Here is a 22,598-nt window from a genome sequence, read left to right as displayed (position 1 = left end):
ATCTGGTCTGCTTATGTCCTTTTAGGAAGGAAACCACCACCCTTACCTGGTTATAGAGTCATATAGCAGGGAAACAGACCCTTTGGTCCATCCCTAGCAAGTTTCCCCAAACTAAATGAGTCCCATTTCCCTGCATTTGGCCCATATCCCTCTAGACATTTCCTATTCATGTACCTGTCCAAATGTCTTTTAAATATTGTAACATGCATCCTCCACTTCCTCTGGCAGTTTATTCACATACGAACCACACTGTGTGTGAAAACATTGCCCCTCGGGTTCCTTTTAATTTTTCTCCTCTTACCTTAAAAATATGCCATCTTGTTTTAGATTAGATTAGACTTACAGTGTGGAAACAGGCCCTTCGGCCCAACAAGTCCACACCGACCCGCCGAAGCGAAACCCACCCATACCCCTACATTTACCCCTTACCTAACACTATGGGCAATTTAGCATGGCCAATTCACCTGACCTGCACATCTTTGGACTGTGGGAGGAAACCGGAGCACCCGGAGGAAACCCACGCTGACACGGGGAGAACGTGCAAACTCCACACAGTCAGTCGCCTGAGTCGGGAATTGAACCCGGGTCTCAGGCGCTGTGAGGCAGCAGTGCTAACCACTGTGCCACCGTGCTTGTTTTGAACTCCCCTACCCGAGGGAAAAGACCTTTGTTATGTATGTTAACTATGCCCCTCATAATTTTATAAAGCTCTGTAAGTTCACTCCTCAACCTCCACACTCCAGCGAAATAATTTCCAGTCTATTCAACCTCTCCTTATAACTCAAACCCTCCATTCCCATCAATGTCCTGGTAAATCTCTTCTGAACTCTCTTCAGTTTAATAATATCCTTAATATAGCAGAACGAGCACAACTGCACATAGTACTCCAAAAGAGGCCTCACCAATGACCTGTACAACTTCAACAAGATGTCTCAACTCCGAAACTCAATGGTCTAAGCAATGAAAGCAAGCATGCCAAATGCCATCTTAACCACCCTGTCTACCTCTGGACCCACAGCAATGTAGTTGATTCTAAACTTTGGGCAATTAGGGATGGGAAATAAATGCTGGCTTAACCAGAGATGCCATCATCCCATGAATGAATTTTTAAAAATTCCAGAATTTCAGGAAGGTAACTACACTTGTGGGCCACGGCCAGTAAGAGACAGTGCTTCTCCCTACAATGACTTGCCCCCAAAGCCAGAGAGTGAGTCTCTGCTCACTGCTTAGAGAGGTTTACAAATACTTCCAATACTTGGCAATTTTCAAAGCCTACTGTAGCCTAAGGGTGCAGACCAATATATAATTTTTTAAACACATCATTGTTGGAGGGCCAGTAGATGCATCTGAACTAGACTCCCACAACAGAGTCACCATGAAGCTGTTATCATTTCCTGTAATATGAAAATGCCTCCCAAGTTTCCGATTCAGAGGAGAATTATCTGTTAGCACAGAGAGATAAATACTAAGGGGTCCTCATGTAACACAGCTAATGTTTGGTAATGATGTTATGCTTTAAAGGTTAAATCCTGACTAAAATCTGCTCCAGTCATTAAATTTACGAATATATACAGATATTTTCTTTCAATTTTCTACAATTTTACTTCTTTCATGGGATATGAACACAGCCAGTATTTGTTGTCCATCACTGATTTCCCTTGAGAAGGTGATGGTTACTTTCTTAAATCATTACCTTCTGCATAATGTAGCTATACAGATAAAATAACAAAAAATAATTGGTACCTGAAATATTTCCTTTGACTGAAAGAATGGACTGGAATTTAATGTGTGATATGGAGGAATTGTGTTAGTACTGGGGATGGTAACCAAAGATAATTCAGTTTCCCCAATTTGGTCATAGTTATTGTTCAATGTTAGCATTTACACAATTATCTCACCAAATATACTGCTGTGGCATGGTTCTACTTATACATGTTAATGATCCATTTATGTCTTGAGGTAGTTACTGCCGATCTCAAATTAAAAATAAGGAGGAAATTAGATCAACTGTTAATTTGGATGATATTGAGTTGTCATATCAACAGAATAGGTCCTGTCAAATTCCTGCTTTCTTCCAGTCATGCAAGGAAAGGTTGCTGAGTGAAAAGTGTCAGTTAAATATTTTTAACTGTATTCACAGTGTGCATGTATAATACACATCTTTTTCATTCTGTTTTGATTTTGCGGAATTGTTGTGTTTGTTATGTTATTCTTAAAATTATATCCACATAGAATTTCTTTGACCTCATCATGCTCTTGCTCTTGCACTATCGCCTGACCTGGTTAAAGGGAAGCCATGTTACACAGGTTTTGTGGCACCCTATCCATTGTGTAGGGTTTCCAGCACAGTTTCAGTCATAACAAAGCCTTAAATGTATTGCAATGTAAAAGATATACAAGAAATTAAACTGACAGTCAATTGGTCATGCAGAACTTGAACATGGTTGAAAAATGACACATTATTGCATCTGTCTTGAACTTATCAGGACAATTTGCAAGAATACCACTTCAAGTGGAAACCCAACATTTAAATTCTGCAAGGAAGGAGAGTGTTGATTAGTTGGTAGATGAATTCTGATTGGTTGTCATGGAGAATGCATAAATACCTCTACCAATTACAGTCCACTTCTCAACCAATCAACATTCACCTCTCTTGTTATATATAAATGTTGGTTTTTCCCTTGAATTGATGCTGTTGCCAATTGTCCTGAAAATTGCAAGATGACAAGCTTTCACAGAATGTGTGTGTCTTTTTTCAGCAATGCTTAAAATAACTGAGTCAGGTGTGTGCCCAAAGTTCTAACAATTGTGAATCTATGTTTTAAGGTTTATTGCACAGAACATTTCTGGACTTTAAAAAAAAGATTTTTAAAGGCATTTTTTATGAGAAAATATGTTAATTTAATCTGAAAATAGAGCGATATGCAATTTTATCATTTGTGGTGTATAAGTTTTTTTACACCTGTGTTTGATACAAATGAATAGCGAGAGTTCTGATACAGTTTTGTGTCAAGCATCATCAAGTCTTGCCACTCCAGTCAGAGAGAATAGTTGTGCTCAAAGCTGATTAGGCAGAAGGTTTTTTTTCATACCTTTAAAAGCTTTAAGTAACAACTTTAATTATTGTTTGTCCCCTGAGGAACTGAGTCCACTGTACATTTTGACACATTTCTGTGGTGCAGAGTGAAGCACAGCTAAGGTGGCAGTTAGCTCAGTACAATAGCATTCTTCATCCAGTCTGCCAACGTGCTGAATCCAGACAAAGAGCCTTTTGTCAATTGAAATGCAAAGAAAGCAGCTGTCTAAGCACTCACAATGAATATTCTGCCCCCCAACTCCTGACTGGAACCAAAACTGAGCCGCTGACTTGGATTGATCAAGCTACATGGAGAGAACAACCAAATTAATCATTAAGATGCAGACGAATCATTAGATTAATTGCTAAAGGGTCCACACCTACAATTTTAGCTTGTCAGTTATCTACATTGATTCTAACTAATTTGCTGAGTGTTAACAGCATTTTCTGTTTTATTTTTGTTTATTTGCAACGTCCAAGTTTTATGCTATTTGTTTATCTTTTGGACTTAAAGTATCTCCACTTGGGTAAAAAGAATGACTGCAGATGCTGGAAACCAGATTCTGGATTAGTGGTGCTGGAAGAGCACAGCAGTTCAGGCAGCATCCGAGGGGCAACGAAATCGACGTTTCGGGCAAAAGCCCTTCATCAGGAATAAAGGCAGAGAGCCTGAAGCGTGGAGAGATAAGCTAGAGGAGGGTGGAGGTGGCGAGAAAGTAGCATGGAGTACAATAGATGAGTGGGGGAGGGGATGAAGGTGATAGGTCAGGGAGGAGGGTGGAGTGGATAGGTGGAAAAGAAGGTAGGCAGGTAGGACAAGTCATGGGGACAGTGCTGAGCTGGAGGTTTGGAACTAGGGTGAGGTGGGGGGAGGGGAAATGAGGAAACTGTTGAAGTCCACATTGACTCTACTTGGGGGCTACCATGATGATAAAGAGCTATGATGCATGACTGTTAAACTACATGCAGTGAACTCCTCCACATGTGCCCTCATAATGTGAATATAGCAAAGGTGTTTGGCAGTTTCTGTGATGTGACTGCAGGTAACCGGTGCCTTGACAGCATCCTGCTTTTAAAATCAAGCCTTTGATGCTTGGCTGCTGAGAATGATTAATTGGTTGGTCATTGCTGAATGGATCCTGCTGCTCATTCAGTTTTAAATATCACTCAGTGTATCCCTGTGCTAGAGTTCTAGTTGTCCTGGTTTCCAGATGTTTGAAATAATCACTTTGGGATTGGATAGATGAGAGATCATTTTATTTAATACTTGCCATTTTGCCTTGTACAAAAGAACAGGCTTATGCTGGTCCTGTAACTTTCTAGTGCTGCTTTGACTATGATTCCCGAATTATTTCCAATCTCTGTATGGATAATACGATTTATAACATTGGGCATTACCTTTTTAAAAATGATGCAATCAGTGTAACTATTCCAGTCATGGATTTTATTAAATGTGGAGTTGGAAGAGGAAGACTCCATTGTCATGGTCCATTTTGGAACCATGGTCCATTTTATTCACGTTTGGAGTGATGTCCTCTGAATAGAATTTCGAAACTTAAGTTATAAATTAAAATGGAGAACATTAATTGTAATCTATTCTGGACTGTTACATGCCATACACCAATTGGGAGAGGGTCACTTATTTTACAGAATTAAATTTATAATTAATTAAAGAGTGGTGTGGGAAGAATAGGTTTCACTTCAAGGGACACTGGCATCAGTATTCAGGGAAGCATGCATTGCAATGGGTTCCTCTTGAACTTGCTGAGGCTAGTATCCTGGTCAATCATATATCTAAGGCTATGGACAGGAATTTAAATTAACAGAGGATGTTTACCGTGAAGGGAGATTTCAGAATTCAAAGGAAAAGCTCAAAGTGTTAGATCCATATAGTGATGTGGATAAAGGTAAGTAAAGTGAGACAAGAAAGAGACGAACAAAAAAATGCACATCAATGTATAAGGTCATTACAGGTAAGTGAGCTAAAAAGAAAAGTAATTGTAGATTCTTTAGTTAAATCCAAGAAGGATTTGCAATGTATTAAATAAACCAGTGACAAAAGTAAAGGTAATGATTTAATTCCAATCACAATCACAGAGACATGGTTTCAAGGTGATCAAAGATCGGAAATGAGCATTCCAAGCTAAACAGTATTGTGGAGAGACTGGCAGAATGGTAAAGGAGGCTGTGTAACCCTTCACGGTAAAGGGTGGCATAATAACATTAATGAGAAAGGATCAGACTTCAAATGATCATGAAGTAGAACCAGTATGGGTGAAAATTAAGAATAGCAAGTGTCAGAAAACATTTAATGTGGAAAAGTGTGAGGTGATTTACTTTGGAAGGAGTAACAGGAATGCAGAGTACTGGGCTAATGGTAAGATTCTTGATAATGTAGATAAGCAGAGGGATCATGGTGTCCAGGTCCAGTGAACCTTTACATTTGCCACCCAGGTTGATATGGTTGTTAAGAAAGCATACAGTGTGTTAGCTTTTATTGGTAGAGGGATTGAGTTTTGGAACTATGAGGTCATGCTGCAGCTGTACAAAACTCTGGTGCAGCCGCACTTGGAGTATTGCGTACATTTCTGGTCACTGCATTATAAGAAGGACGTGGAAGCTTTGGAAAGCGTTCAGAGGAGATTTACTGGGATGTTGCCTGGTATGAAGGGAAAGTCTTACAAGGAAAGGCTGATGGACTTGAGGCTGTTTTCATTTGAGAGAAGGTTGAGAGGTAACTTAATTGAGACAGAAAAGATAATCAGAGGGTTAGATATGGTGGACAGTGAGAGCCTTTTTCCTCAGATGGTGATGGCTAGCAAGGGGGGGATCATAGCTTTAAATTGAGAGGTGATAGATATAGGACAGATATCAGAGGTAGTTTCTTTACTCAGAGAATAGTAGGGGTGTGGAACATGCTGCCTGCAATAATAGTAGATTCACCAACTTTAAGGGCATTTAAATGTTCATTGGATAGGCATATAGACAAGAATGGAATAGTGTAGGTTAGAATGGACTTCAGATTGGTTTCATAGGTTGGCACAACATTGAGGGCCGAAGGGCCTGTACTATGTTGTAATGCTCTATGTACTGCTTTATAGGACCTCTAACACTGATTATAATGCTAAGCAAAACACGGAACAAGAAATTATTAGAGCTTGTAACAAAGGCAATGTGTTAATTGTCGTGAACTTTTATAAACTGAGACAATCACATTGGCAAGAGTGCTTCAGAAGATGAGTTTGTAGAGGGTTTTCATGACCATTTTCAAGAGCAATACATTGTGGAAGCTATCTTAGATCTGGTATTGTGTAATGAAGCAGGGTTAATGTCAGATTAAAAGATCCTCTCCGAAATAATGATCATAATGTTATTGAATTACATGGTATGTTTGAAAATGATGTATGCCAAATTCACGCAACAGTCAAAAACATGAACAAAAATGAATTTCAGTGGTATGAGAGGAAAACTTTGAAAGGTTAATTAGTAAAGAAATTAACATGTAGGAGTGTAAATGAACAGTGGGAAACAGTTAAGGAAACAAATCAAAACGTACGTCAATGAACATTCCATTGAAAAAAAAATGAGGAAAACCTTTTTCATTCAGCAAGATTAGGATCATGTAACTGAAGAATCTTGTAACATTACAAAAACTGTAACAAGTATGAACATTGGAAAAGTTTTAGAAACCAGCAAAGGGCTATCAAAAAGTTGAGTAAAAGTGAAAAAGTTGAATATGAAAGTAATCTAACAAGAAATAGAAAAACAGAGTTGATTAGCACAGTGACACAGTGCTGACTATAAAGGTCCGCAGGGATTCTTAGCACCTTGCCAGCAAATAGCAAATAGCAAATAGTGGTGTGGGGCCTCCTTCCCACCTACATGAATGATTTAAGTTCATAACATATAGGAGCAGAAATAGGCCATTCAGCCCATCGAGTTTGTTACACCATTCGATCATGGCTGATATGCTCCTCACCCCCATTTTCCTGCCTTCACCCCATAACCATTTAACCCATTACCAATAAAAATCTATCTAACTCCTCCTTAAATTTACTCACTGTCCCAGCATCCACCCCACTTTGGGGTAGCGAATTCCACAGATTCAGAACAATTTGGAAGAAGTAGTTTCTCCTCAATTCTGTTTTAAATTTGCTACCCCTTACCCTACGACTATGACCTCTCGTCCTAGAATGGCCCTCAAGAGGAAGCATCCATTATATGTCTATTTTATCCATACTTTTTATTATCTTGAGTACCTCAATTTGATCTCACCTTCATTCTTCTAAATTCTAAACTGTTAAATCTCGCTTCATATGACAAACCCCATATCTCTGGGATCAATCTGGTGAACATCCTCTGAACTACGTCGAACACCACAACATCTTTCCTCAAATAAGGGGACCAAAACTGTATACAGTACTTCAGGACTTAGTGAAGAGGCAGAGAAGAATATATATGTACACATTTGCTAATAATGCAAAGCTATCTGGAAATGTAAGCAGTAGGAGGAAGGATACAAAGAGGTTGCAGACAGATATAGACAGGTTAAGTGAATGGGCAACAAGCTGGCAGATGGATTATAATGCAGAGAATTGTGACGTTTTACAGTTTATTCATAATATAGTAATGCAGAATATTTATTAAGAGGTGTGAAATTTGATTTCAGAGAGACTTGGATGTGCTTGTGCAAGGAACACAGAAAGGCAGCATGCAGCTATGGTAAGCAGTCATATAATATGTTAGCCTTTATTGCAAAGGTTTGGGCAATGGAAATAAAATAGTCTTATTCCAGTGTTACAGTGTTTTGATGTGAACATTCAGAATATTGTCAGAACAATCTGAGGAAGAGTCACTGGACCCGAAAAGTTAACTCTGATTTCTCTCCACAGATTATGCCAGATCTGCTGAGCTTTTCCAGCAACTTCTGTTTTTGTCTCTGACTTATGACGTCCACCGTTCTCTCGCTTTTAATCAATCATTTCATGCTTTGTTCTGTGCACCTTTTCCCAATGATTAGTCTTTGCAAAAGTTGTGCAGATTTGGAGGACTTTTACTTCTGTCTATCAATTCATGTGGCCACCCATGTTCCTGCATATCCTTTCCTCTGTTCAACTTACGTTGTTCAGTTGCTGCTGCCTTTCTCTTGCTTTAACTGAAGCATTGCCGTTTGAGCAGTCAGTGCCTTCATCTGTCTACTTGTGGCCTTGTGTGTCCTGGCAGTGTCCACAGCCAGAGATGGTGCGAGTTCAATAAGTGCTCTCTGTACTTAAGGGTATGCAGAACCACAAATTATTGAATCTATCAATCCTTGAACTTTGACTTTTGTTTTCTAGCTACAATTTTTAGCCTTGTTAGAAAATTATCAATAGGCTAATATATTCCCATCTGACCTAAAGATTCACACGAGTAGCTCTGATGAGTGGAGATTTGGCTGGAGATGAGTGGAGATTTTGTGTGAGTTTCTGCTGACCTCCTTCACAAGCTGCCAGCTGTTAAACATATTTAGACTTGTTTTCCCTACCCATGGGAGGATATAGCTGATCCTTTCTTCATTACCAGTTCATTTTATGAAGTTACTGAATGGCCACCTGTGGATGCTTAAACTTCTTAAGTACATCTATGATATCATCAGCTTGCCAAATTATTTAGGGGCCCAGCTGTGCATTCATTACTGTGTCAATCGGCACCTCACTTCTCATGTTCACTCATTGCAAAGCTTTTCTTCAGACACAATGTGGCTCAGTTATCCAAATCGGTGTTAAATTAATCTAAAATGTTTACATTTGTTGAGTTCTAGCTGGCTTTTGGTTACCAGATGTTTGCAATAATTACAGTATTTATTTGATACTTGCTATGCTGCCTTGTGTAGAATAACAGGTTAGGTTGGTCCTGCTGCCCACCATAACTCATTAGTGCAGCTGTGAATGTGGTCCCCTGGAGCACATAAACATTAATGCCTATTTTGGAAATAAGATACCAATATATAATACTTTGGGCTAAATCCTACATTATTTCACTGAGTCTGTCTTTTTTGAGTTTTTATTTTGCTGTGAGGTCCAACGTGTTTTCTTGCCATATTTTATCAAACCCACCTTATTAATTACTTACAAATTCTCAGGTCTGATTTCAGCCCCACCGTGCCATTCCCAGAACAGCTCACGACTCAGCAATTATCCTTGCATTCCTTGTGACCGTGCTCCCTTTGAAAGGTGACTGTACACCTGGACAGGCATTGGCATCCTGATGGTGACAGACTGAGTCAGAAGATGGTGGAGAAGGGGTAAATGGCACGGTGATTTTCCAAGAGAGGAGGGCTGGCAGAAAAGACCATGCCACCAAATCTAGCAGCCTAGTCCAAGGTGCCCACCTGGCTCTGTGCTGTCTCCAGGATGTTGAGGGACAGCCAGTAGTACAGAAAGAAGGTCAAAGACCTTCTCTATTGCGACAGGGTAAGTGCTGCTCTCTGCCATTGCACACTCACTGCATCCTTGCTACAGCACTCATCTCTCAGCAAGGCTAATATTCTCTCTCCACCCCCTCCCCTCCCACACCTCCCACATCTCTAGCCTGTGTGCCCTCCATGTTGCTTCCTCAACTCTTTGGAACACCCCGCCACCTTTCCCTCACATGCACCTGCATGAGAGCTATGTCACTGACTGTTATCTCACTGATTCCACGCCCCCCCCACCCACACTTTCCATCATGGCATAACAGGGTCAAACAGTCCCATTAACATGGAGTGCACGACATTTGAATTCCCGTCCCCATCTGGCAAGAATTCTGGCCCTCGCAGGAGAAAATTGGCACTGCTTCTGCGGGGATGCTGAAACATGCTCCTCTTGAGAAGTAAGTAAGTAGCACTCTGTGTGCCACAGCAGCTCTGTTGTTAACTCTGTTGTTAATCATTGCACACCAACTCTAACCACTGGGCATAACGCCATATCTCTTCCCTGCATCTTGCGAGTTCATGCAACCTGCCCAAGAATGCTGTGAAGAAAGGTCTACCTCTCCTGGAAATGCCCTCCCAGACCTCCAGGGGCAAGAGTACCAAGGGTTTGGTGGTATTGGCAAGGCTGTCTCCTGCATGACCCACCCTTAGGCATAGACAGTGTTGGCACAGAACCTAGTGAACATCTCATGGTAACCGCTCCACAGTTGGCTCAATGGAAGAAATGGCCCAGGCAGGATGTCCCTGAGGCAGACAGTGACGTTATCCACAGGGACGGGGAGCGACAGAAGTGGCAGACATTCAGCATGAATGCAGTGGGTCTCGTTGCTTAAAAGATGCAGCAGTGCAGGGAGGTATGTGATTGTTAATGGGTTGGAGTCTGCCCTGGAGACCAGATATAGCATCATCAGGGGTTGCTGAAAAGGTGCACAGACCTGCACTCCACCACTCAGCCTCTAGACTTTTAACATGGAGACAAAGGGGCAGGAAGTCTTTAACCCCTCAGTGAACAGACAATGTGATGCCATGAGGCAGCCAGCTGGATGTGGAACCACATCCAGGCCCCTACACAGTCTCCATTCAGGGCCACTGCAGAGAGGGCTGCCCCTCTATCTCCAATCTGTCTGCCCACCACCTCCCCCACTTTGGAATTCAAAGCTGAAGAGGGTCAACAAGAAGACTTGGAACACGCTTCTCCAGCCATTCTTTACCCTATCCCCAGCCTGAAAAATCCTGCTCTCCCCTCCCCCCCCCCCTCACAATTGTATTGTGCCCTGCCCTTCAGCCTGAAGGCCACAGTGTCAGACAGCAACCTGATGAAGCTCAGTCCCAGGGTAATGGCCACGTTCACCCCACTCCCTACTCCTCCCCTTCTCCATTATGAAATGAGGATGTACACACCATAGACCAATTCCTCCCTTCACTGACATGACTGGACAGCCCACACCCCTGACTGAGGCTAAATTGTCTGCATTAGCCATACCCTTTGGACTGACCGTTATGGAGCCAGTAGACTGACCACGCCCCACTCCCTGGACATTAAAGACACGGACACTACTGTCCGATAAAACTTTGACCAGGCACCTGACCACGACCAATGTCCTTGGCATGGAAGATTGCCCTTGACTTACTGTGCCTGAACTCCTGACAGGTGGGTACCTCCATGGTCCTCACTGAGGATGCCTGCCTTTGGAATTGGATATGTGGCTGTCTGCTTACTGCACTTGCAGTATGCTTGCTCTGTAAGCTGCTGGTGTAGGCAGTAGGTGCGAGATTGATGTGGCACGCTGTCAAGCAACCAGATGTGTGTCCCCTAGACTTAAGATTGCTCAGCACCAAAGTAAGCCGCCTGTTTTAGTCACTGCTATAATTAGAATGGCAGGGCTGGCCAAACAGGAATGCTACATGGCCAGCAGGTAGGGGCTAAGGACCGAGTGTGAAGACTGCAAAAGAGCACCTCAGGGATGCAGGGCTGTGAACTGGGTGCCTGTGGCTGTGTACAAAGTATTCTTGTTGCAGTCTTTCATTGTTAGTTGTTGCTGCACTCTGTAATACAAATTTGTACTTCCTGAGCCCGCTGCCAGTGCATGGGAGAAGTGCCAGGATGAACATGTGGTACAGACAGATGGCACATGCCAGTGTCTTGTCTGATCATGCAATTGGCTGTGGTTTGATTGGAGGCAGCATGGATGCCATTTGTATTAAGTGACAATCTGAATCCGACAGGTGTATGCTCTGGTTTCCTTGTTGAGATTCCCTGACATCGAGCTTGTTTGTTAAGACAGGAGGCTGAGTATTAATGAAGTGAATTGTGTTGTTAAGAAGTTCTTTAACAAGTACTAATCCTTGTCAGTTGGGATCTCACCACTTCCTACAAAGATTTCACAGCCATTTGTGAAAAGCATAAAAGATGGCACGAGTTGCTCCCGATGTTGAGATGGGTCTTGCCCCACTTGTCACCTGATTCTACCACATATTGCACCATTGCCCACAGCGCTCAGACCCCTTCACAATTCTGCACATTGTGTTTACTCTGTATGAGCCCCCTGAGGTTGGTACACTGGTGTTTTGCCTTGTACCCAAAGAGTAAGTGACATATGATATGTGAATTGTTGATTTTTAGAGAAATACAAGTCTTGTGTAATGTAATGGCTCTGAAGGGGTTAATGTTGTTGATTGCACTAAACTCCATTCAATCTAATAATGTCATGTGGACTTTGGGTAGGGAAAGTCAGAGCAGCTTAGGATCATTGATGTAATGATTTGGATGTGAACATACGAGGCATGGTTAGTAAGTTTGCAGATGACAAGAAAATTGGTGATGGAGTGGATAGTGAAGAAGGTTACCTCAGAGTACAATGGGACCTTGATCAGAAGAGACAATGGGTCAAGGAGTGGCAGATGGAGTTTAATTTAGATAAATGTGAGGTGTTGTATTTTGGAAAAGCAAATCAGAGCAAGACTTAATGGTAAGGTCTTCTGGAATGTTGCTGAACAAAGGAACCTTGGAGTGCATGTTCATGTTTCCTCAAAAATGGCATCCCAGATAGAAAGGATAGTGAAGAAGGCATTTGGTATGCTTGCCTTTATTGGTCAGTCCTTTGAGTACAGGAGTTGGGAGGTCATATTGCGGCTGTACAGGACATTGGTTAGGCCACTTTTAGAATATTGTATGCAATTCTGATTTACCTAATATAGGAAGGATATTGTGAAACTTGAAATGGTTAAGAAAAGATTTACAGGGCTGGAGGGTTTGAGCTATAGGGAGATGTTGAATAGGCTAGGGCTATTTTCTCTGGAGCATCGAAGGCTGAGGGGTGACTTTATAGAGGTTTATAAAATCATGAGGGGTATAGATAGGGTTAATAGACAAGGTCGTTTTCCCGGGGTGGAGGGAGTCCAAAACAAGAGAGCATGGGTTTAAGGTGGGAGGGGAAAGATTGAAAGGTTACCTAAGGGGCAACGTTTTCACACAGAGGGTGAAAAGACTATAGTGACAGCAAACCACCCTGACTACAATCTGTTAGTGGATTGCGTTGTAACACATACAACAACTAGATCACACTTGTTAAAAAGTACTTCTTGTGACACACCCTTATGCAGAAAGTGAAAAGGGACATATGTTAGTTTACTGGTTGCTCGATAGCAATTAAAATATTAAAATATCTGTCATAATCCATTTGTGAAAGAACATACTAAAGGAAAGGGCTTGAATGAATAAGAGAATGATGAGGAATATGAAAAGGATTATGCTTTTTCTGGTTTACAAGGAGAAGCCTTTGATTTTACCCTAACACGTTCCCTACATGGCTTCTGGCCAAATGATGTGGAAGGCAATGTCTTGAAATAAATTCAAGATCTTAAGGTTGCAAGGCTCTTCTCTGAACTGCACTTGCTGTCTTCAGTAACGTGACATCTTGACCTGCATGTCAAGTAGAAACATTAGAAGTGTTTGGAACACATCAGGGAGTCGATGCTTTAAAAGATCTGATATTGAATGAGTCACATAGATACACATGACCCGATAACAAAAAGAATGAATGCGGTTTGGGGAAGGGGCATCTTACTTTGAATCCCTTTAATGAATTTCAATATCTCACCTTATATGTGATTAAATCAGCAAGTAACAAGGAGTTAAATATGTGGATACTTCCATCCAGCCCTTTACTGAGCTCCTGATGCTGTCGGTATTTACATTCCTTTTGTACAGAAAAATGGGTATTCCTTCCTTTCTAAATCAGTTCCATTTAATCGGTGTAATTTACTGTTGTGAGGGAGTGAAAACATTCCTTATTTTGTGTTAATATGCAATTGTTATTGCTGATTGAATTAAGGGAGTCCATGGTTTCTTTTTATTGATTTATTGTGTGAGAAGAAACTAATTCATGATCCCTGTCTCGCCTCATTCTACCAAATGCTTCCTCGCTTTGTCTTTGAGAAGCTAGTGTGTGAAAGGCTCAAAACTCTCATTCAGATCATCAAAAGTTTTTGTAGTTCCACTGACATTATGTTATTGAATGATTAGTTATTGCATACAAAGGGCATACCCTTAAATGTGAGATGTGTGGAATTTTTACTGGAGTAAACTGCTACTGCTTTTTCAGGCAGCACCCAAGACTTGCTACTATGCCATATGTTCCAACACATATCTGAGACCTTGTTTTAATATTTCACCAGAAAGACGGCACCATTTTTGTTCAAAATTCAAGTTGTGAGCTGCTCCTTTTCCACTGGTTCTGCAGAAATTGGAAAATACTGACTAACAGTCAAGCATACTCATTGCTCAAATTCTGGGATTTAATTTGAACTGTCAGATTGGAAACCTCCAGGCAGATTAAGGGAACTGGAAAGTTCAGCCTTTTAAAATCTCCTGAGGTATCATCAGAGCCCAACTTGTCTATCCAGATTTTCTTAGAACATAAATGTGAATAGTATTTAAATAAGTAATGAACTCTGTGTACAGTTTGATATAGGTCCTCGTCCTGACTGAAGTGTGATTGCATGCACATATACAGACATGCTAAGGATTTCCATGGCTGCCTTTAGCTGCAAGCACAGTATTTTGGTGACTCACTTGAATTGAACCTTAAACCTAAATAAATGATTATTGATCGAGAAAGAAATTGCTTGGATTTAAATTGATTTATGGAAAGAAAACTAGGACAATAGTTCTGGAACAGAAGGAGAAAATTTTGGACAAAGGGCATCTTTAAGGTTGAAAAATTATGCCTGTCACAAACATTAGAATACTGAGAGGCTATTTACAATCAGGTATTTATTTTACTGTAAATTATGTACCTTCTGGAAAGCCTATTTGTGTAATGAGGTAAAAGCAATGATTGCAGATGCTGGAAACCAGATTCTGGAACAGTGGTGCTGGAAGAGCACAGCAGTTCAGGCAGCATCCGAGGAGCAGCGAAATCGACGTTTCAGGCAAAAGCCCTTCATCAGGAATAAAGCTTTATTCCTGATGAAGGGCTTTTGCCTGAAACATCGATTTCACTGCTCTTTGGATGCTGCCTGAACTGCTGTGCTCTTCCAGCACCACTGTTCCAGAATATTTGTGTAATGGTGCAGTCAAAGATAACTGTTATGTTAGACAACCCACTGTTATGTCTCTGTAATAATGTGTCCAAAAGCCACACAAGTTCTATTAAGAATATCCAAGACAGCACTTCAGAGACACCACTGAATCATTTATTTTAATATTCAGTAAATAGGTACAAAAACATGCCTCAGCTTCAATGAACTTCCAAATGCACGTTCTATATGTCTGTTCCAAGTAATCTTGTTGTAGTAATTCAAGATACATAATAGAATTTCACTGCAACCTTACTGAACTCCATTCATTTAGTATTTTTCAGCGATGCAATAGCACTTGCACTTTTAAGTTGCTTTTAACTAAAAGCCTAAGGAAATTCTGATGACAATTTTTTTTTGTTTCTCATGTTAGAAGTTAACTGACTGACCTGAACCTTGTTTAAAAAGTTGTAACTCAATAAATCATTCATCCGTTAACAATTCCTGCAGGGAATTATTTTCTCAGATCGACTTGGAGGATAAGGATCTCAGGAAAACTGAAAAGATATATTACGATATTAAATTTCAAAGCGATTCAGTTAAGTCCCCTGGTGTTAAAAGTCTCCCCTAGTTCTAGACTGATCCATAGAGGAAATATTCTTTCCAAGTCCACCTTGTCAAGGACGCTCAGTATTTTATACGCTTCTGTCAAGACCCCCTCACTCTTCTCAACTCCAGTGAAAGCAAGCTCAGCCTGTCCAACCTATTCTCAAAAGTCAGTCTGTTCTGTCGTGGTATCAACCTAGTAAACCTCTTCTGAAGTGCCTACAATAGACAATAGGTGTAGGAGTAGGCCATTCTGCCCTTCGAGCCTGCACCACTGTTCAATATGATCATGGCTGATCATCCTTAATCAATATCCTGTTCCTGCCTTATCTCCATAACCCTTGATTCCACTATCCTTGAGAGCTCTATCCAACTCTTTCTTAAATGAATCCAGAGACTGGGCCTCCACTGCCCTCTGGGGCAGAGCATTCCACACAGCCACCACTCTCTGGGTGAAGACGTTTCTCCTCATCTCTGTCCTAAATGGTCTACCCCGTATTTTTAAGCTGTGTCCTCTGGTTCGGCACTCACCTATCAGCGGAAACATGTTTCCTGCCTCCAGAGTGTCCAATCCTTTGATAATCTTATATGTCTCAATCAGATCCCCTCTCGGTCTTCTAACCTCAAGGGTATACAAGCCCAGTCGCTCCAGTCTTTCAGTGTAAGGTAGTGCCGCCATTCCAGGAATTGACCCCGTGAACCTACGTTGCACTCCCTCAATAGCCAGAATGTCTTTCCTCAAATTTGGAGACCAGAACTGCACACAATACTCCAGGTACGGTCTCACCAGGGCCCTGTACAGCTGCAGAAGAACCTCTTTGCTTCTATACTCAATCCCTCTTGTTATGAAGGCCAGCATGCTATTAGCCTTCTTCACTACCTGCCGTACCTGCATGCTTACCTTCATTGACTGGTGCTGAAAATGTGTTGCTGGTTAAAGCGCAGCAGGTCAGGCAGCATCCAAGGAACAGGAAATTCGACGTTTCGGGCACAAGCCCTTCATCAGGATTCCTGATGAAGGGCTTGTGCCCGAAACGTCGAATTTCCTGTTCCTTGGATGCTGCCTGACCTGCTGCACTTTAACCAGCAGCACATTTTCAGCTCTGATCTCCAGCATCTGCAGACCTCACTTTTTACTCGAAGATTCATTGACTGGTGTACAAGAACACCCAGATCTCTTTGTACTGCCCCTACAATGCATTTACATCCTTCCTTAATTAGGGCGACCAAAGTTGGGAGCTCAGCGAGCAAACTTACATCCAGGGATACCAAATACAAACACAGTATTCAAGGTAAGGCCTCACTAATGCCCAGTATAACTGAAGTGCAACATCCTTACTTTTATATTGAATACCTGATATAATAAAGGATAGCATCCCATTTGCCTTCTTGATTCTGTACTGTACCTGCATGCTAACATTTTGTGACTCATCCACCAGAACGTGGATTCCCTGCAGGAATCCTTCATTACGTACTTTAGCAGCTCACACCTCTGACAGTGGGACTGCCAATTTTTCAGTGTTGGACAGCCTCCTGTTGATCCTCCAGATTCAACAGCAAATTAGCAGGCTACCTCTGGGAAAATAGATTAATTGGTCTGTGCTCCTGGCAATCCAGGCTCAGCATTCCCAATCGGTCCTGACTTTGGTGTTGCAAAGACCGTGGGAAAGTTCTGCCCAATGCAGTTAGAAATTTCTCCCACACGTTCAAATACTGTAAGTGAGATTACAGCAAATGTTTAAAATACACTCAAAAGTAGATATTATCTTTGAAGAGAAAAGCTATTAATATTTCAGCAGTAACCCATCAGACATGAATGCTTAAAGACAAACAGATGTATTGCTGAAAGAAACAGCAGGTACTTCCATCTCAAAAGAAATGGTGAATAGATGAAATGATAGGGAATCAATTTTAAAAATGAATGCAGATTATTAAGGTGGTGGAACTAAATGTGACACTTACATAAGTAAAAGATGTGCGTTGTATTTGGTAAAGATCAATGGTGAGGTAAGTGTATTCTCCTTGCTGATTTTGCAGCTTTTGATAGAATCATCCCTCAGAACCACATTGAGCAGATGTTGGGTCAGTATGATTTGGCTTGAGTGAGAGCAGGCACAATATAGATTCAGTTCCGATAGAGTCGACTGCAACAGTTGACATTGGCCGGTATTGCTTTAGCCAATTTAAAGGCAAATAGATGTTTAACAGTTTTGAACAGAAGAGCTTAAATGGTAATGGACCCATATTTGAAGTTACATACGAAGTTATTTTTAGTTGCCAGGAGTTTGGAAGACTTTACTTAACTTCAGTAATAATGCCGAACAAGAAACAAAGGAAATTATATTTATATAGTGCCTTAAAACTTGCTCGCTATCTCAAAGTTATTTGATGTGATTTTCTTTCAAATGCAGTCATTGTCTGGTGATCAGGTAAAAAGAGCAAGTTCTTCATAAACAAGAAATGAGCTGAATAGCCTGATCTTTTAGGGACTGGATGGGAAACGGAGTCATAGGCCTGGGGTGGTATTTATTCTGAGGGGAGTATGTTGGCCATTCAGATTGGACTCAGCAGAATATATAATGATGCTTATGTAATATTGCTGGCAGTGTACATGATGATATACTGAGGATTGGAAGAGGGCAGAGGTTTTACCAGAGTCTCAATAGAATGTGTTATCTATTCAGTTGTAAGTGAAGGGGTCTTGTGGGAAGTACCTAGGACTGAAGAAGCAGTGTCTGTGTTTGGGCCTGGTACTAATGATAAAATATCAAGCTGGCCCATCAGAATTCCATCACTTCAGCACTGAGTTTGCATTACTTATTAATCTTTTGATTTAATTGATTATTGTCAATTTACATGCAGTACAGGCAGATCACAGGTGTAATAAAACAGAGCAAAGAATGTATTGTTACGGCTGCAGGAAAGGTGCAAAGAGCGATGTCAGCATTAACTTTGAAATTTGAGAGGTCCATTTAGAAGTCTAATAGCAGAGGGGAAGAAGCTGTTCTTGAATCTGTTGGTATTTGTGTTTAAGCTTTTATATCTTCTGCCCGACAGAAGAGATTGGAAAAGATTATGACTAGGATGGAGGGGGTCTTTGATTATGTTGGTTGCCCTTCCAAGGCAACAGGAACTATAGGAGGAGTCAGTGGATGGAAGGTTGGCTTGCATGATGGACTGAGCTATGCTGACGGCTCTCTGTAGTTTCTTACTGTTGGGCAGAGAAGTTGCTATACCAAGCAATGATGCAACCAGACAGAATGCTTTCTATGGTGCATCTATAAAAATTGGTTCAGAGATTTTATAGACATGCCAAATTTCCTTAGCATCCTGAGGAAGTGGAGGTGTTGTTGTGCTTTGTTAACCATCACAACAAGGTAGGTGATCCAGGACAGATTGTTGGTGATTGTCACTCTTAAGAACTTGACGCCCTCGGCCATCTCCACTTCAGCTCAATTGCTGTAGATAGGGCATGCCGCCACCTTGCTCCTGAAGTTAATGACCAGCTCTTTCATCTTGCTGCTGTTGAGAGACAGGTAGTTATCTTTACAGCACGCCACCAAGCACTCTGTTTCTTTCCTGTATTCTGCCTCGTCGTTATTTGAGATCCAGCCTACAACAGTGATGTAATAGCAAATGTGTAGATGGAATTTAGCCACATAACCACGAATGTGCAAGGACTCTGGTAAGGGGCTGAGTTCGCATCCTTATGGGTTTATCCGCGGATTCTTTGAGAAGCTAGGGAGGAGATTGTAGAGCCTTTGGCCTTGATTTTTGAGCCACCATTGTCTACAGGTTTAGTACCAGAGGACTGGAGGATTGCAAATGTTGTGCCCTTGTTCAAGAAGGGCAGTAGAGAGGACCTAGGTAATTATAGACCAGTGAGCCTTACTTCTGTTGTAGGAAAAGTTTTGGAAAGGATTCTAAGAGATAAGATTTATAATCATCTAGCAAGCAACACTTTGATTTCAGATAATCAACATGGTTTCGTCAAGGGCAGGTCGTGTATTACAAACCTCAGTTTTTTGAGAAGGTGACCAAGCATGTAGATGAGGGTAGGGCAGTTGACGTGGTATACATGGACTTCAGTAAAGTCTTTGATAAGATTCCACATGATAGGCTGTTGGAGAAAGTGCAGAGGCATGGAATTGAAGGCAATTTAGCAGTTTGGATTAGAAACTGGCTTTCTGTAAGAAGGCAGCGAGTGGTGGTTGATGGAAAATATTCGGCCTGGAGTCCGGTTACTAGTAGCATGCCACAAGGATCTGTTTTGGGACCATTGCTGTTTGTCATTTTTATAAATGACTTAGACGCAGGCATAGGTGGATGGATTAGTAAGTTTACAGATGACTCTAAAGTTGGTGGAGTAGTGGACAGTGTGGAAGAATGTTGCAGGTGGCAGGACAACTTGGATAAACTGCAGAATTGGGCTGAGAGGTGGCAAATGGAGTTCAATGCAGCTAAATGTGAGATGATGCACTTTGGGAAGAATAACAGGAAGGCAGAACACTGAATCAATGGAAAGATTCTTAGTAGTGTGGATATGCAGAGGGATCTTGGAGTCCATTTACATAGATCCCTGAAAGTTGCCATCCAAGTTGATAGTGCTGTTCAGAAGGCATGCAGTGTGTTAGGTTTTATTGGTAGAGAGATTGAGTTCTGAAGCCATATGTCATGCTGCAACTGTACAAAATGCTAGTGCAGCCGCACTTGGAATATTGTGTACAGTTCATTACACGAAGGATGTGGAAGCATTGGAAAAGGTGCAGAGGAGATTTACCAGGATGTGGCCTGGTCTGGAGGGAAGCTGTAATAAGGAAAGGCTGAGAGAGTTGGGTCTGTTCTCATTGGAAAGAAGAAGGCTAAAAGGGGATATGATAGAAACATACAAGATGATCAGAGGATTAGATAAGTTAGACAATGGAAGTTTTTTTCCTAGGATTATGATGTCAGCTTGTACGAGGGGGCATAGCTAAAAATGAGGGGTGACAGGTTTAAGGCAGAGGTCAGAGGCAGGTCCTTACTCAGAGAGTGGTAAGGGCATGGAATGCCCTGCCTGCCAATGTAGTTAATTCAGCCACATTAGGGCCATTTAAACAGTCCTATGTGATGACATACTTCCATAAAGTAATTTCATGCTAACTTTCAGCATAACACTCAAACTGTTAAGGTGCAATCTTTGAGATTAATTGCCCCTGATAGCACACACTCATAGAAAGCGTTAAGACACCATATGTCTCACATGCACATGTAATGGATAACTATGTGAAGGACTGACTGAAGATGGACAAAATGAGACAGGGCTGCAAGACAAGTATATTCTGAAAGTGTCTTTTTTCTCACTCAGGGGACTTAGACATTGCTGGCTGAGCCAGCATTTATTGCTCATCCATAGTTGCCTTTGAGAAAATGGTGGTGAGCTGTCATCTTGAACCATTGCAGTCCACCTGCTGTGGGTAGACCCACAATGCCATTAAGGGGGGAATTTGAGAGAAGGTGAGATTGACTGAGCTGAAGGAATGGCAGTATATTTCCAAGTCATGATGGTGAGTGATTTGGAGAGGAATTTGCAAGTAGTGGATGCCCTTTTCTTCTGGTTAGTAGTGATTGTGCATTCGGAAGATTCTGTCTAATGAGTTTAGCTGAATTACTCCATTGCATCTTGTAGATGGTACACAGAGCTGCTGTACACACACAAGCTAGATTAGGAACAACTGTTCCCAGTCTCTGGGCAGCCTCTGAAGTAGAGACACATAGTCTCAAAATTGGAGCCAGCCTTTTCAGGAATGAAATTAGGAACTGCTTCTTCACACAAAACATGGTAGGTGTTTGGAGCTCCCTTCTGCAAAACCCATTGATCATAAGTCAATTGTTAGTTTTAGTTCTGAGATTGATAGATTATTACTGATCAATAGCATTAAGGAATGCTCTGAATCTGTCTCATCTGCTCCCTTAACATCTTTAAAAACTTGGAGAGAAAGTAAAGTTTCAGGTCCAGTGACCCTTCTTCAGAGCTGGTTGTAGCTAAGATAAAGGTGGTATATATGCTGAAGATGAGGTGGAGAGAAGAGGGGAGTAGGTGGAGATGGAGCACAGGCCGAGAGAACAACAGTTGACCGTTACCCATTCCTTTGTCTGCCCAACTTTCTGTCCACAGATACTCGGAAAAACTAGGACTGCAGGTGCTGGAGAGTCAGAGTCAACAAGTGTAGCGCTGGAAAAGTTCAGCAGGTCAGGCAGCATCCGAGGAGCAGGAGAGTTGATGTTATGGGCGTAAGCCCTTCATCAGGAATGTGGAGGACCAGTCCGAAGCAACCCACATTGTTGTGGGTCTGGAGTTTCCACAGATACTGCCAGACTTGCTGAGTTTCTCCAGCAATTTTCTTTCTAAACGTTAGGTTCACTTATGTCCTTTAAGGAAGGATGGCTGACCTGCATGAGACTTCAAACCCACAGCACTGTGGTTGCTTTTTAATGGTCCTCTGAAATTGCCGAGCAACCCATTCAATCCAAGGAGAAGTAGGAATGAGCCTTAAATGCTGGTTTTGTCAGTATCATCTGTGTTCCACGAAAGAATTAAAAAATGTTCCAAATCATATATGTATCACAAATTATGGAAAATTGGTTGATTTCCGAAAACCTTTCAAGAGAACAGCCAATTCAAAGACAAAATATTGAAAAAGTCTCACAGCTTTGCTTTTTAAAAAAAAGCCTTACAAGCTCCATTGTGGTGAGGTGCTGTAATTTTTTTAATGTCATTTTAGCATTCCTAATAGCTAACACCTATTTCTGCTTTTGTTATACTTGTCCATATGTTCTTGACGGTTCAATCTGTTTTAGAGTCAAACATCCCTTTGTAGATTATATTCTCTGTTTTGTCATTAATGTTTCAGTTTGTCTTGAACCCTAATGTCCTTTTATTTTGGGAATATAACATTTCCTAGG

At 41.4% G+C, this 22,598-nt stretch overlaps 1 protein-coding gene across 1 annotated transcript in view; it reads left to right on the top strand.

The window, feature by feature from the left end:
* Positions 1 to 22,598, top strand: part of kcnh5b (potassium voltage-gated channel, subfamily H (eag-related), member 5b) — a 313,820-nt gene that overhangs the window by 218,165 nt on the left and 73,057 nt on the right. The gene's annotated exons all lie outside the window — the stretch shown is intronic.

The sequence above is a fragment of the Hemiscyllium ocellatum genome, chromosome 8 (genome assembly GCF_020745735.1).
Source record: "Hemiscyllium ocellatum isolate sHemOce1 chromosome 8, sHemOce1.pat.X.cur, whole genome shotgun sequence".
NCBI lineage: Eukaryota > Metazoa > Chordata > Chondrichthyes > Orectolobiformes > Hemiscylliidae > Hemiscyllium > Hemiscyllium ocellatum.
The sequence above is the reverse complement of the archived record's forward strand: the minus strand, read 5'-3'. Positions and strand labels throughout refer to the sequence as shown.